The sequence below is a fragment of the Pristiophorus japonicus genome, chromosome 13 (genome assembly GCF_044704955.1).
Source record: "Pristiophorus japonicus isolate sPriJap1 chromosome 13, sPriJap1.hap1, whole genome shotgun sequence".
Lineage (NCBI taxonomy): Eukaryota > Metazoa > Chordata > Chondrichthyes > Pristiophoridae > Pristiophorus > Pristiophorus japonicus.
Genome location: NC_091989.1, coordinates 169,217,722 through 169,232,541, shown reverse-complemented (window position 1 = coordinate 169,232,541; position 14,820 = coordinate 169,217,722). Strand labels below are relative to the sequence as shown.

The 14,820-nt window shown below is 47.8% G+C and overlaps 1 pseudogene; it reads left to right on the top strand.

Moving 5' to 3' along the window:
- The window catches only part of LOC139278220 (uncharacterized), a 179,140-nt pseudogene that overhangs the window by 98,523 nt on the left and 65,797 nt on the right, over positions 1-14,820 (top strand).

The following is a 14,820-nucleotide window of genomic DNA, read 5'->3' as shown; positions in this document are numbered from 1 at the left end:
GCTACTACTTAGCTCAACGCACTGTAAATTGTTGTGGGATTTGACATATAAACTGGCTTTTAATGTTCCCCAGATGTGTTGAATTGTTCAGAAGCACCAAACTGGCTCCAGAGATAGAAAGTGCCATTCATCATGATCAGCTTGCTGAGCTGAGGCTGCTGGGAGTGGAGGAACGATTGGCCGTCAGGTCCAGCGCTGTCGGGGAGGAGACATAGGAGACGTCTGCTGCTGGGCAACTCGGCACTAAACTGGGAATGAAAGGCTTTGAACAGGTAAGAAAACAAAAAAAAACCATTAAGAACGAACAACATAACAGTAATGGGCAAGGAAGGGTTACCAATAAGACACCCTTTAGTGTTAACAAACAATACAGGTTGAGCGTCCGAAATCCAGAGTTTGGAAATTTGGAATGTTCCGGAATCCGGACACCAGACCGATCCATGGCGGGATCGTCCGGAAGTCGGAAAATGTTCCCCACGGACTCCCCCACCTCAGCCGCCCGAGCTCGGCCGCCCACCTCAGCCGTCCAACCTCGCCAAGGCCTCAGACCACCCGAGCCCCCTCCCTTTCCCTCGGCCTACCCGAGCCCCCTCCCTTTCCCTCGGCCCACCCGAGCCCCCTCCCTTTCCCTCGGCCCACCCGAGCCCCCTCCCTTTCCCTCGGCCCACCTGACCCCTCTCCTTTCCCTTTGGCTGCCTGACCCCTCTCCCCTCCCTTGCCCGACTCTCCCCCCTCCCCTCCCTTACCTACCTCAGCGCAGGCAAAGACGTTCCGAAATCGGAAATACCCAGAATCCGGAACGGCCTCGGTCCCGAGGTTTCCGGATTTCGAACGTCATATCTGTAATGCAGTGACAACAAGGTTAGAATGCTGGAAATCTCAGTGGGTCAGGCAGCATCTGTGGAGAGAAACAGAGTTAACGTTTCGGGTCTGTGACCCTTCGTCAGAACTGGAAAAGTTTGAGATATAACAGATTCTTAAGGAAGTGCAGGGGCAGTGAAAGGGGGAGGGGAGAAAAGAACAAAAGGAAAGCTCTGTGACAGGGTAGAAGGTAGAAGAAATTAAGAGACAAAAGGGATAATGGGCAAAAACGAGATGCTAATAGAACAAGTTAAGAAACAAACGATGAGACTAGATGGGACGTGAAAGGCGCGATCACCACCAGCTGCCATGGGAACGAGAAAAAAAGGGAGGTGTAAAAAAACGAGAAAAAAATATGGGCAGAGGTTCTGGTCTGAAATTGTTGATGTTGAGTCCAGAAGGCAGTAAAGTGCCGAAACGAAAGAAGGTTGCTGCCTAGGAGCATTAAGTTTGGAATCCTTGCCTTGATTGATATTCAGGGAAAGGGATTAGAATTAATTTGTTGAACAGGAAATAAAAAGGAGGGAACATTTTCAGAGATAATGGCAGGTATGCAGGCTTCCTCAAATGATTCTCCGATTGATGCTCCAATCAAGTGAGATTCCATGCCAAGTGGAGTCTACCAAATTTTATCCAATGAACTTGCACTTCTGTTTAGGCCGACAGAACTTTCTTGCTGGAGCGCACCATTTACAAATCTAGAATATGATTAATTTTCATGCAAGTCCGGCACAGTTCTTTTGTGAAGCTCGGTACAGCAATGTGAAAACAAAGCGGATGTTATTTTGCAGCTGAACAGTGAATCCCACATGAAGAACTACCGTACTAAACACACATATTATTGATGTAAATTTGTACATCTGATTTGTTAATATGCAGACTATAGCTATACTCTCTGTGTAGTCACTGTATAGTTGCATAAGATGCAGACTTGTTGACCTGATGTACTATCAATTAGGTTTACACTGTGTATATACTATGCTGGCACCACTAGAGGGTGCAACTGGTGGAGACCGGGGTTTCCTGCCCTGGTGGCAGGGGCTGTATAAAAGAGAAGCCATCATGCGGCTGCCTCACTCTGGAGTTACGAATAAAGGACCAAGGTCACTACAGTTTGAGTACAACATATTGCCTTGTGGAGTCATTCATAAGTGCATTACAAACAAAAAGGCCCAGCGGGAGATCGAGAGCCAGCGGCAGTTGGTGAGAGGGGAGCAGCCTATAAAAGGCCCAGCGGGAGATCGAGAGCCAGCGGCAGTTGGTGAGAGGGGAGCGACCTATAAAAGGCCCAGCGGGAGATCGAGAGCCAGCGGCAGTTGGTGAGACGCGGGAGCGACCTATAAAAGGCCCAGCGGGAGATCGAGAGCCAGCGACAGTTGGTGAGAGGGGAGCGACCTATAAAAGGCCCAGCGGGAGATCGAGAGCCAGCGGCAGTTGGTGAGAGGGGAGCGACCTATAAAAGGCCCAGCGGGAGATCGAGAGCCAGCGGCAGTTGGTGAGACGCGGGAGCGACCTATAAAAGGCCCAGCGGGAGATCGAGAGCCAGCGACAGTTGGTGAGACGCGGGAGCGACCTATAAAAGGCCCAGCGGGAGATCGAGAGCCAGCGTACCGGTGCAGCTACAGCGGGAGAGAAAGCAAAATAGAAGTAGAAAGTAATCAAAAAGTGACGTAACAGCCAATGGGGTAAGTGATTGGCTGGTGTTGGGTGAGTAGCTTTTCTTTTATTTTTTATATCAGTAAGTGAACTATAACATTGTTATTACCAATTTAAGGGTATCTAAGGTTAAGACATGGCAGGAGAGCTCAGTCATGTGATATGCTCCTCCTGTACCATGTGGGAACTCGGGGACACTTCCGGTGTCCCTGACGACTACGTGTGTGGGAAGTGTATCCGCCTCGAGCTCTTGACGGTCCGCGTTGCAGAATTGGAGCTGAAGGTGGATTCACTCTGGAGCATCCACGATGCTGAGAATGACGTGAGTATCACGTGTAGTGAGTTGGTCTTACCGCAGGAGAAGGGTCCACAGCCAGATAGGGAATGGAAGACCAACAGGAAGAGCAGTGCAAGAAAGATAGTGCAGGAGTCCCCTGTGGTCATCCCCCTGCAAAACAGATACACTGCTTTGAGTACTGTTGGGGAGGATGACTCATCAGGGGAGGGCAGCAGCAGCCAAGTTCATGGCACCGTAGGTGGCTCTGCTGCAAAGGAGGGCAGGAAAAAGAGTGGGAACGCGATAGTGATAGGGGATTCGATGGTGAGGGGAATAGATAGGCGTTTCTGCGGACGCAACCGAGACTCCAGGATGGTATGTTGCCTCCCTGGTGCAAGGGTCAAGGATGTCTCGGAGCGGGTGCAGGACATTCTGAAATGGGAGGGAGAACAGCCAGTTGTCGTGGTGCACATTGGTACCAACGACATAGGTAAAAAAAGGGATGAGGTCCTACGAAAAGAATTTAAGGAACTAGGAGCTAAATTAAAAAGTAGGACCTCAAAAGTAGTAATCTCGGGATTGCTACCAGTGCCACGTGCTAGTCAGAGTAGGAATCGCAGGATAGCGCAGATGAATACATGGCTTGAGCAGTGGTGCAGTAGGGAAGGATTCAAATTCTTGGGGCATTGGAACCGGTTCTGGGGGAGGTGGGACCAGTACAAACCGGACGGTCTGCACCTGGGCAGGTCCGGAACCAATGTCCTAGGGGGAGTGTTTGCTAGTGCTGTTGGGGAGGAGTTAAACTAATATTGCAGGGGGATGGGAACCTATACAGGGAGACAGAGGGAGACAAAAAGGAAGCAAAAGCAAAAGACAGAAAGGAGATGAGGAAAAGTGGAGGGCAGAGAAACCCAAGGCAAAGAACAAAAAGGGCCACTGTACAGCAAAATTCTAAAAGGACAAAGGGTGTTAAAAAAACAAGCATGAAGGCTTTGTGTCTTAATGCAAGGAGTATCCGCAATAAGGTGGATGAATTAATTGTGCAAATAGATGTTAACAAATATGATGTGATTGGGATTACGGAGACGTGGCTCCAGGATGATCAGGGCTGGGAACTCAACATCCAGGGGTATTCAACATTCAGGAAGGATAGAATAAAAGGAAAAGGAGGTGGGGTAGCATTACTGGTTAAAGAGGAGATTAATGCAATAGTTAGGAAAGACATTAGCTTGGATGATGTGGAATCTATATGGGTGGAGCTGCAGAACACTAAAGGGCAAAAATCGTTAGTGGGAGTTGTGTACAGACCTCCAAACAGTAGTAGTGATGTTGGGGAGGGCATCAAACAGGAAATTAGGAGTGCATGCAATAAAGGTGCAGCAGTTATAATGGGTGACTTTAATATGCACATAGATTGGGCTAGCCAAACTGGAAGCAATACGGTGGAGGAGGATTTCCTGGAATGCATAAGGGATGGTTTTCTAGACCAATATGTCGAGGAACCAACTAGGGGGGAGGCCATCTTAGACTGGGTGTTGTGTAATGAGAGAGGATTAATTAGCAATCTCATTGTGCGAGGCCCCTTGGGGAAGAGTGACCATAATATGGTGGAATTCTGCATTAGGATGGAGAATGAAACAGTTAATTCAGAGACCATGGTCCAGAACTTAAAGAAGGGTAACTTTGAAGGTATGAGGCATGAATTAGCTAAGATAGATTGGCTAATGATACTTAAGGGGTTGACTGTGGATGGGCAATGGCAGACATTTAGAGAACGCATGGATGAATTACAACAATTGTACATTCCTGTCTGGCGTAAAAATAAAAAAGGGAAGGTGGCTCAACCGTGGCTATCTAGGGAAATCAGGGATAGTATTAAAGCCAAGGAAGTGGCATACAAATTGGCCAGAAATAGCAGCGAACCTGAGGACTGGGAGAAATTTAGAACTCAGCAGAGGAGGACAAAGGGTTTGATTAGGGCAGGGAAAATGGAGTACGAGAAGAAGCTTGCAGGGAACATTAAGGCGGATTGCAAAAGTTTCTATAGGTATGTAAAGAGAAAGAGGTTAGTAAAAACAAACGTAGGTCCCCTGCAGTCAGAATCAGGGGAAGTCATAACGGGGAACAAAGAAATGGCAGACCAATTGAACAAGTACTTTGGTTCAGTATTCACTAAGGAGGACACAAACAACCTTCCGGATATAAAAGTGGTCAGAGGGTCTATTAAAGAAGAGGAACTGAGGGAAATCTTTATTAGTCGGGAAATTGTGTTGGGGAAATTGATGGGATTGAAGGCCGATAAATCCCCAGGGCCTGATGGACTGCATCCCAGAGTACTTAAGGAGGTGGCCTTGGAAATAGCGGATGCATTGACAGTCATTTTCCAACATTCCATTGACTCTGGATCAGTTCCTATCGAGTGGAGGGTAGCCAATGTAACCCCACTTTTTAAAAAAGGAGGGAGAGAGAAAGCAGGGAATTATAGACCGGTCAGCCTGACCTCAGTAGTGGGTAAAATGATGGAATCAATTATTAAGGATGTCATAGCAGCGCATTTGGAAAATGGTGACATGATAGGTCCAAGTCAGCATGGATTTGTAAAAGGGAGATCATGCTTGACAAATCTTCTGGAATTTTTTGAGGATGTTTCCAATAAAGTGGACAAAGGAGTACCAGTTGATGTGGTGTATTTGGACTTTCAGAAGGCTTTCGACAAGGTCCCACACAGGAGATTAATGTGCAAAGTTAAAGCACATGGGATTGGGGGTAGTGTGCTGACGTGGATTGAGAACTGGTTGTCAGACAGGAAGCAAAGAGTAGGAGTAAATGGGTACTTTTCGGAATGGCAGGCAGTGACTAGTGGGGTACCGCAGGGTTCTGTGCTGGGGCCCCAGCTGTTTACATTATACATTAATGATTTAGACGAAGGGATTAAATGTAGTATCTCCAAATTTGCGGATGACACTAAGTTGGGTGGCAGTGTGAGCTGCGAGGAGGATGCTATGAGGCTACAGAGTGACTTGGATAGGTTAGGTGAGTGGGCAAATGCGTGGCAGATGAAGTATAATGTGGATAAATGTGAGGTTATCCACTTTGGTAGTAAAAACAGAGAGACAGACTATTATCTGAATGGTGACAGATTAGGAAAAGGGAAGGTGCAACGAGACCTGGGTGTCATGGTACATCAGTCATTGAAGGTTGGCATGCAGGTACAGCAGGCGGTTAAGAAAGCAAATGGCATGTTGGCCTTCATAGCGAGGGGATTTGAGTACAGGGGCAGGGAGGTGTTGCTACAGTTGTACAGGGCTTTGGTGAGGCCACACCTGGAGTATTGTGTACAGTTTTGGTCTCCTAACTTGAGGAAGGACATACTTGCTGTTGAGGGAGTGCAGCGAAGATTCACCAGACTGATTCCCGGGATGGTGGGACTGACCTATCAAGAAAGACTGAATCAACTGGGCTTGTATTCACTGGAGTTCAGAAGAGTGAGAGGGGACCTCATAGAAACGTTTAAAATTCTGACGGGTTTGGACAGGTTGGATGCAGGAAGAATGTTCCCAATGTTGGGGAAGTCCAGAAGCAGGGGTCACAGTCTAAGGATAAGGGGTAAGCCATTTAGGACCGAGATAAGGAGAAACTTCTTCACCCAGAGAGTGGTGAACCTGTGGAATTCTCTACCACAGGAAGTAGTTGAGGCCAATTCACTAAATATATTCAAAAGGGAGTTAGATGAAGTCCTTAGTACTCGGGGGATCAAGGGGTATGGCGTGAAAGCAGGAAGTGGGTACTGAAGTTTCATGTTCAGCCATGAACTCGTTGAATGGCGGTGCAGGCTAGAAGGGCTGAATGGCCTGCTCCTGCACCTATTTTCTATGTTTCTATGTTTCTATAACAACTGGTGACGAGAATACGGACTGTCACACAATTATGGCTACCTTTGGCACACTACAAGACTTCGTAGAGGGTGATGATTGGGATGCCTTCACGGAAAGGCTCGAGCAATATTTCATGGCAAACGACCTGGCACAGGAGACGGACGCATTGGTGGAGAAGCGCAAGGCTATACTGCTGACCAGTTGTGGGCCCGAGGTCTACCGCCTCATCAGTGAATTGCTGGCACCCACGAAGGCCAAGGATAAGACATACAATGAGCTGACTGAACTAATTCCAGACCAACTAAAACCAAAGGAGAGCATCCTCATGGCCAGGCACAGATTCTACACTCCCGCAGACCTGAGGGCCAGGAGATTGCAAAATATGCTGCCGACCTCAGGAAACTTGTGGCACCCTGTGATTTTGGCACGCACCTCAACAAAGCATTGCGAGACATCTTCGTTATAGGAATTGGCCATAAGGGCCTCCTTCACAAGCTATTATCTGCCGACACCACAGTCATCCTGCAGAAGGCCATCAGCATCAGTCAGGCGTTCATGACCTCGACCTGCAGCACCAAGCAAATTATTCATCCTGTGGACTCAAACCTGGCAAGTACTGTGCACAGAATGGTGCCTTTCACAGGCAAGACTGTAGAACATAGCTCTGCCCAGGGCAGAGAGCACAGACCTCAGGGTTCCAGAACTCAGATTCCACCGAGGGGTGTTAATCGAGTAGCACCATGCTGGCGTTGCGGAGGAAACCATAGGGCTCACCAGTGTCGGTTTGCTGAGTACGTATGCAAAGCCTGTAACACGAAGGGCCACCTCCAGTGTATGTGTAAAAGAAATATGACTAGCAGAGGAATCGGTAGATGACTTTGAATCCAGCGGGGATTATGATGATTTGGACAGAGAGGCAGCTCAGCCCCAAGAAGAAGCACATGGAGTGTATACCTGCATCACCGATTATCCTCCAGTGAAGATGGAAGTCAGGATAAACGGCGTTCCAGTCTTCATGGAAATGGACACGGGAGCGAGCCTGTCAGTGATGAGCCAGGATGCCTTTGAGAGGCTATGGAATGAAAAACGACCCAAGCTGGTTCCAGTACAGGAAAAGTTGCGCACCTACACCAAGGAGCTGATCCCAGTCCTTAGTCATGCGGATGTAAATGTAATCCATAATGGCGTGGTGCACAAGTTACCTCTGTGGATTGTTGCAGGTGATGGTCCAACGCTACTCGGAAGAAGGTGGATGAGGGGAATCCAGTGGAAATGGAAAGACCTTTTCACTCCAGCAATCGATGTCGCCCGTGCTCAGAGGCAGAACAAAATCTCTCCTTCGCTTGGGCCAGGCACCAGAGAACAAAAGCAGTGCAGCACCTGAGGCACAGACCGTCCATCATGACTGCGTGGCAATGATCCGACCAGAATGACCTAAAAGTACCTCCCCGGCTTCAGTGGCAGGATTCCTGGGGAGGAAGATCGAATTCACAGGCACCCTTCCAGCTTTGGTGGCAGAATCGCGGGAGAGAAGGATCTCGAAGACAGAGGCAAGATGGCGTCCCTGCTGCAACGAGGTGCAGCGTGGCTGGAAAAAAAGATGGCTGCGGCAACACCACAAGTGCAATGCTGAGGGACCAACAAAGGATTTGATTGGGGTAAAGCCAGCAGGGTTCTCTTAAAGGAGACCTGCAACCAACTGAACTTAAAGAGACGTTGTATGCGTGGCAATCAATGTAACAAACCGATTAAGATTGTGAACAAAATGCTGTTGCGAGATGTCGGTACCATTCCTAATGTAAAGAACAAAATGTTGTTGTGAGATGTCGGGAATAGAGTGTCCCCAAAAGTAGCAAGTGAGTGAATTTGGGAGGTTAAAGGTGCTGATCCTGATGCCCTGCCCCAGGTGTCCCCACAAGTTATAGGCCAGCGACCTCCGGAGGGTGAAGGCACTGATCCTGATACCCTGCTCCAGGTCTATCCCCACGCTGTAGGCACCCGATGGCACTATTCGCCACGGACCTGGAAACAAAAACGGCGCCAATACATGCAGTTGGCCGCCGTTGCCCACTACCCGGGTGGAGACGACACAGCCCCCAGATCCAGTCGCTATCTCAGCCATGTCAGGGAGCGAAAGGTCAGAACCAACGAGTTCCCCAAACGGGACCTGGAATAGCCAGGTTCCCAACACCGTTAGAGAGCAGGCAGAAGATTCTGCAGCCCTCAATGGAGGACAGGGAGGCCACACACATTTGTGGCTCTGCCCACCACTAGGCAACAGCAAAGGCCCTGAGTCCTAGCAAAGTGAGCGAACCAAGCCCACCCCACTAGCAGGGGGTGCAGCGCCGCGATCAGACGACTAGCGCCCTGTCCGGTTGCTCTGGAACCAGTGTCCCTGCATACATGTACTGCTACCTCAGTACTGACCATGACTGAACCATGAATGCAATCTGCCCAATCCTGGCGCACGACTGTAAAACATAATGAATGAACCAAGGTGTCACGATACAAACTGTTTTTTTCCTTCTTTTTTTTGTACTTTCACTGTGTCTGAAACTGTATGTTAATGTAGCGGGCCAGCTGCATGGTCTCGCGGTGGGCGAGGGGGGTAAACGGATGTATGTAGCCATGGACACACACATGGACCACACCCAGAACCCACTGGAATCTCACTGCAACATCGAACCATCCAAACTGGTAACTACTACCCAACGTTGTGGCAAAAGGACTTGGGGGTTAACAGGGAGAGAGCCAAGCCAAAGCACAGCCAAGGTGCAAGAGCTATTGGCACCTAAGTCTGGGGAGAGCTAAGCCAGAGCACATAGTGCAAAGGTTATTGTCACAAAGGACTTCATGGAGAGTGATGTTATGTATGCAGACTATAGATATACTCTCTGTGTAGTCACTATATAGTTGCATAAGATGGAGACTTGTTTACCTGATGTACTATCAATAAGGTTTACACTGTGTATATACTATGCTGGCACCACTAGAGTTTGCAACTGGTAGAGACTGGGGTTTCCTGCCCTGGTGGCAGGGCTGTATAAAAAGGAAGCCACCATGCGGCTGCCTCACTCTGAAGTTACGAATAAAGGACCAAGGTCACTACAGTTTGAGTACAACACATTGCCTTGTGGAGTCATTCATAAGTGCATTACAGACATAACATGATTATTCTCACCTTTTCCAAACAGACAGTTAACAAATCCTAAAGCTTATTGTATGTGATAAATCATTTATGAGGCAGAATTCTAGACAGGAGGAATGTAAGATCACCCTACATACAGTCACACAAGTGACTGCCATAAATTCCATACATTTTTGCAATAATTGTGAAAGTTTCACTGCAAGAGAGGATTCGTTCAGCAATTTTCATTTACTTCTCCATACCACTCCTTTTACACAGCTTTGGGCTTTAGGTGATGCCATGAATTGTTCCCTAAACCTCCATTACTGGACTCTGCGGCACATTTTATTTAAGAAACTTGTTCCTAGAACAGAACAATGAAATTCTCTCTGATGGGATAGCTTCCTTCTGTACCGCGCATCATTTGATACTCTTATTAAAGATTGGCAGATCTCACTTAGGAAAGAGAATTCACAGAAGAGATCACCTTCGGAATTCAGCCCTTAATGTCAGGGTTGAGAGACAGACTCTGCTAATTAAACTTCCTCGGCAATCTTTCATCTGCATCATCTGCATCATCATCATAAAGGCCTTCGACACTGTCAACCGCGAGGGCCTATGGAGTGTCCTCCTCCACTTCCGATGCCTCCAAAAGTACGTCACCATCCTCCACCTGCTCCACGTTGACATGCAGGCTGGGATCCTTACCAACGGATCCATCACAGACCCAATCCACGTCCGAACTGGGGTCAAACAGGGCTGCGTCATTGCCTCAACTCTCTTCTCAATCTTCCTCGCTGCCATGCTCCACCTCACAGTCAACAAGCTCCCCGCTGGAGTAGAACTTAACTACAGAACCAGGGGGAACCTGTTCAACCTGCACCGTCTCCAGGCCAGATCCAAGACCTCCCCAACCTCTGTCGACGAGCTACGGTATGCGGACGATGCCTGCATCTGCGTACACACAGAGGCTGAACTCCAGGACATAGTCGACGTATTTACTGAGGCATACAAAAACATGGGCCTTACGCTAAACATCAGTAGCACAAAGACCTCCGCCAGCCTGTCCTTGCTGCACAGCACTGCCCCCCCAGTCATCCATGGCGTGGTCCTGGACAACGTGGACCACTTCCCTTATCTCGGGAGCCTCCTATCAACAAAAGCAGGCATTTACGACGAGATCCAACACTGCCTCCAGTGCGCCAGTCTGAGGAAAATAGTGTTTGAAGACCAGGCCTTCAAAACTGCCACCAAGCTCATGGTCTACAGGGTTGTAGTAATACCCGCCCTCCTGTATGGCTCAGAAACATGGACCATGTACAGTAGACCCCACCTCAAGTCACTGGAGAAGTACCACCAACGATGTCTCCACAAGCTTCTACAAGTCTCCTGGAAGGACAGACGCACCAACGTTAGCGTCCTCGACCAGGCCAACATCCCTAGCATTGAAGCACTGACCACACTTGATCAGCTCCGCTGGGCAGGCCACATAGTTCGCATGCCAGACAAGAGACTCCCAAAGCAAGCGCTCTACTCGGAACTCCTTCACGGCAAACGAGCCACAGGTGGGCAGTGGAAATGTTATAAGGACACCCTCAAAGCCTCCCTGATAAAGTGCAACATCCCCACTGACACCTGGGAGTCTCTGATCAAAGATCGCCCTAAGTGGAGGAAGTGCATCCGGAAGGGCGCCAAGCACCTCGAGTCTCATCGCCGAGAGCATGCAGAAATCAAGCGCAGGCAGCGGAAAGAGCGTGCGGCAAACCAGTCCCACCCACCCCTTCCCTCCAACCACTGCCTGTCCCACCTGTGACAGAGACTGTGGTTCTTGTATTGGACTGTACAGCCACCTAAGAACTCATGTTAAGAGTGGAAGCAAGTCTTCCTCGATTCCGAGGGACTACCTATGATGATGATGATGAAGTTGTTTTCAATACGTAAAGAAACAACATCCAGTTTAAGAGCTAGCTGGTTTAAAGATAATGACCAAAGTAGGCTGTCTTTGTAATTTTCATGATTACGCAATTAATCTTATTCTTCCCCAGGTGTGTGATGCTGTGCAGGAATTCTGGGCCTCTCTCTACTCATTCCAAGCAGTACAATATCGCAACCAAAGGAGGCAACCAGTGGCATCAAGCATGGGTGTGGTTATCCAGCAGACGGTATCAGCCCAGGCAGCAGGTAAGGCTTGCCATTTCTAGTCACGAGGACATAGGGGTCATTTCGACTTTGGGTGCCAATCTGGTAGAGCGGATCGCCCACCCAATGTTTCTTGTCTTGAAATCAGTAAACGCCGCCAGTTTAAATTGGGTATTGCTTGCATTAGATTACATTTGTAACTGATGGAAGGCACAGATTATATGGACATAAACAAACTGTTTGATATTTACTATGACTGCATAATATGGAGGACAAATTAATAAGCCTTAAGCAAAGATAAACATGAGCAACATGTTTCCCCACAGTCTACATTTATTTAGGATGTATTCAAAGCAAAGGGCAGTTATTGCTGCTTTGAGTAACTCCTTCAACCAACTGGATAAATGTGGGGGCAAGGGTTGGAAGGCTAGGCGAATTGTAGAAATGTATGGATGGATAAATATTCTGGAATTTTAGCTTTGTTATTTTCAGGATTTGGGAGTATTTAATGAGCCATTTCCCTCGGGAGATTAAATAGAGTTTATGATGATATTGAGAGAATAGTGAGAACGTGGATAGGTGGTTTGTTGGATTTATTGGCCTTTTCCTAAAGATTCTTATATGCCTATGATATATACAATTCTTCCTGGTCTGTTGAAGGGGCAGATTTAATGAACTTCAGTCATTTTATCCCACCCATGGTTTCTTATGTTAATGCATTGAACTCACTACCTGAGGCAGAAACCTTCACCACATTTAAAAAGTACTTGGACATGCACTTGAGGTGCCGTAACCTACAAGGCTACGGACCAAGAGATGGAAAGTGGGATTAGGCTGGATAGCTCTTTGTCGGCCAGCACGGACACGATGGGCCGAATGGCCTCCTTCTGTGCTGTAAATTTCTATGCTTATAGAAATGATATTAACTACAAATTGGCACATGTAAATATAGTTAACCCCAGTTAAATGCCTTCCTGGTTTAAGCATGGTATTCTGATGCTACTCAGTCACTCTCCAATCACTCTTCTCTATAAGTCTTAAATTTGGCACAGCACTGAAAGGTGTAATGCTAATCTAAGCAAGAAACTTTCCATAAGAATTCATGTTTTATACCACTAAGTTTGGTACTTTTACTTTAATATCATGTTTCCTTCATAACGTTGTTACAGATGTATTGTTTACCTGTGATCCTGTCACTGGACACTCGGGCAGGATGATTATCAATGCAAACTATGGTCTAGGAGAGGTGAGATTCTGCAACTTGTGGTCTGGTTCTGAAACATGTTCAGTGTTTACATTTGTTTGAAGTTATGAAATCTACCAGCACTTTTTGGTTCTTCCTGTTCCCACTGGAGACATTTGGACAAATCAGTTATTGGACATCTGCCAGGGACTGACAACACCCTAATCTGCACATATATTTTTAAATGACGAAACACCACTGTCGAGCGATCCTCCTCTGCATATTCCTGTGAGTCTCTTGCGCCCTTATCGTTGCACAACTCATCCTGATAAAGAAACTCAATAGAAAGGATCTATGTTCCCAAAAATGACTACTTTCATATATTATGTATGTTTTTAGACCATAATCGGGAGATCAAAGCGCTGATAAAAGGGCGCGGAGTTCGGGAGGAGGAGCGACAGTCGGGAGATCGAGGCGCTGATAAAAGGGCACGGAGTTCGGGAGGAGGAGCAGCGTTGGGAGTGTTAAGGACAGCGGCAGCGAGTCGGGGCGGCGGCAGTCCGAGGGATCAGCAGCGAGAGAGGAGTGGCGGGGGAGGATAAAGGACGCGGCAGCAAGTCGGAGCGGCGACAGACCAAGGGGCCAGCTGGTACAGAGGCTGAAGTTAAAACATAGAAACATAGAAAATAGGTGCAGGAGTCTCGAGCATGCACTACCATTCAATAAGATCATAGCTGATCATTCACCTCAGTACCCCTTTCCTGCTTTCTCTCCATACCCCTTGATCCCTTTAGCCGTAAGGACCATATCTAACTCCCTCTTGAATATATCCAATTAACTGGCATCAACAACTCTCTGCGGTAGAGAATTCCACAAGTTACCAACTCTCTGAGTGAAGAAGTTTCTCCTCATCTCGGTCCTAAATGGCTTAACCATTATCCTTAGACTATGTCCCCTGGTTCTGGACTTCCCCATCATCGGGAACATTCTTCCTGCATCTAACCTGACCAGTCCCATCAGAATTTTCCATGTTTCCATGAGTTCCCGTCTCATCCTTCTAAACTCCAGTGAATACAGGCCCAGTCGATCCAGTCTCTCCACATATGTCAGTCCTGCCATCCCGGGAATCAGTCTGGTGAACCTTTGCTGCAATCCCTCAATAGCAAGAACGTCCTTCCCCAGATTAGGAGACCAAAACTGAACACAATATTCCAAGTAAGGCCTCACCAAGGCCCTGCATAGCCACAGTAATACGTCCCTGCTCCTATACTCAAATCCCCTAACTACGAAGGCCAACATACCATTTGCCTTCTTCACCGCCTGCTGTACCTTCATGCCAACTTTCACTGACTGATGAACCATGACACCCAGGTCTCATAGCACCTTCCCCTTTCCTAATCTGCCGCCATTCAGATAAGATTCTGCCTTCGTGTTTTTGCCGCCAAAGTGGATAACCTTACATTTATCCACATTATACTGCATCTGCCATGCATTTGCCCACTCACCTAACCTGTCCAAGTCAGCCTGCAGCCTTTTAGCGTCCTCCTCACAGCTCACACCACCACCCAGTTTAGTGTTATCTGCAAACTTGGAGATATTACACTCAATTCCTTCATCCAAATCAGTGATGTATATTGTAAAGAGCTGGAGTCGCAGCACTGAGCCGTGCGGCACTCCACTAGTCACTGTCTGCCATTCTGAA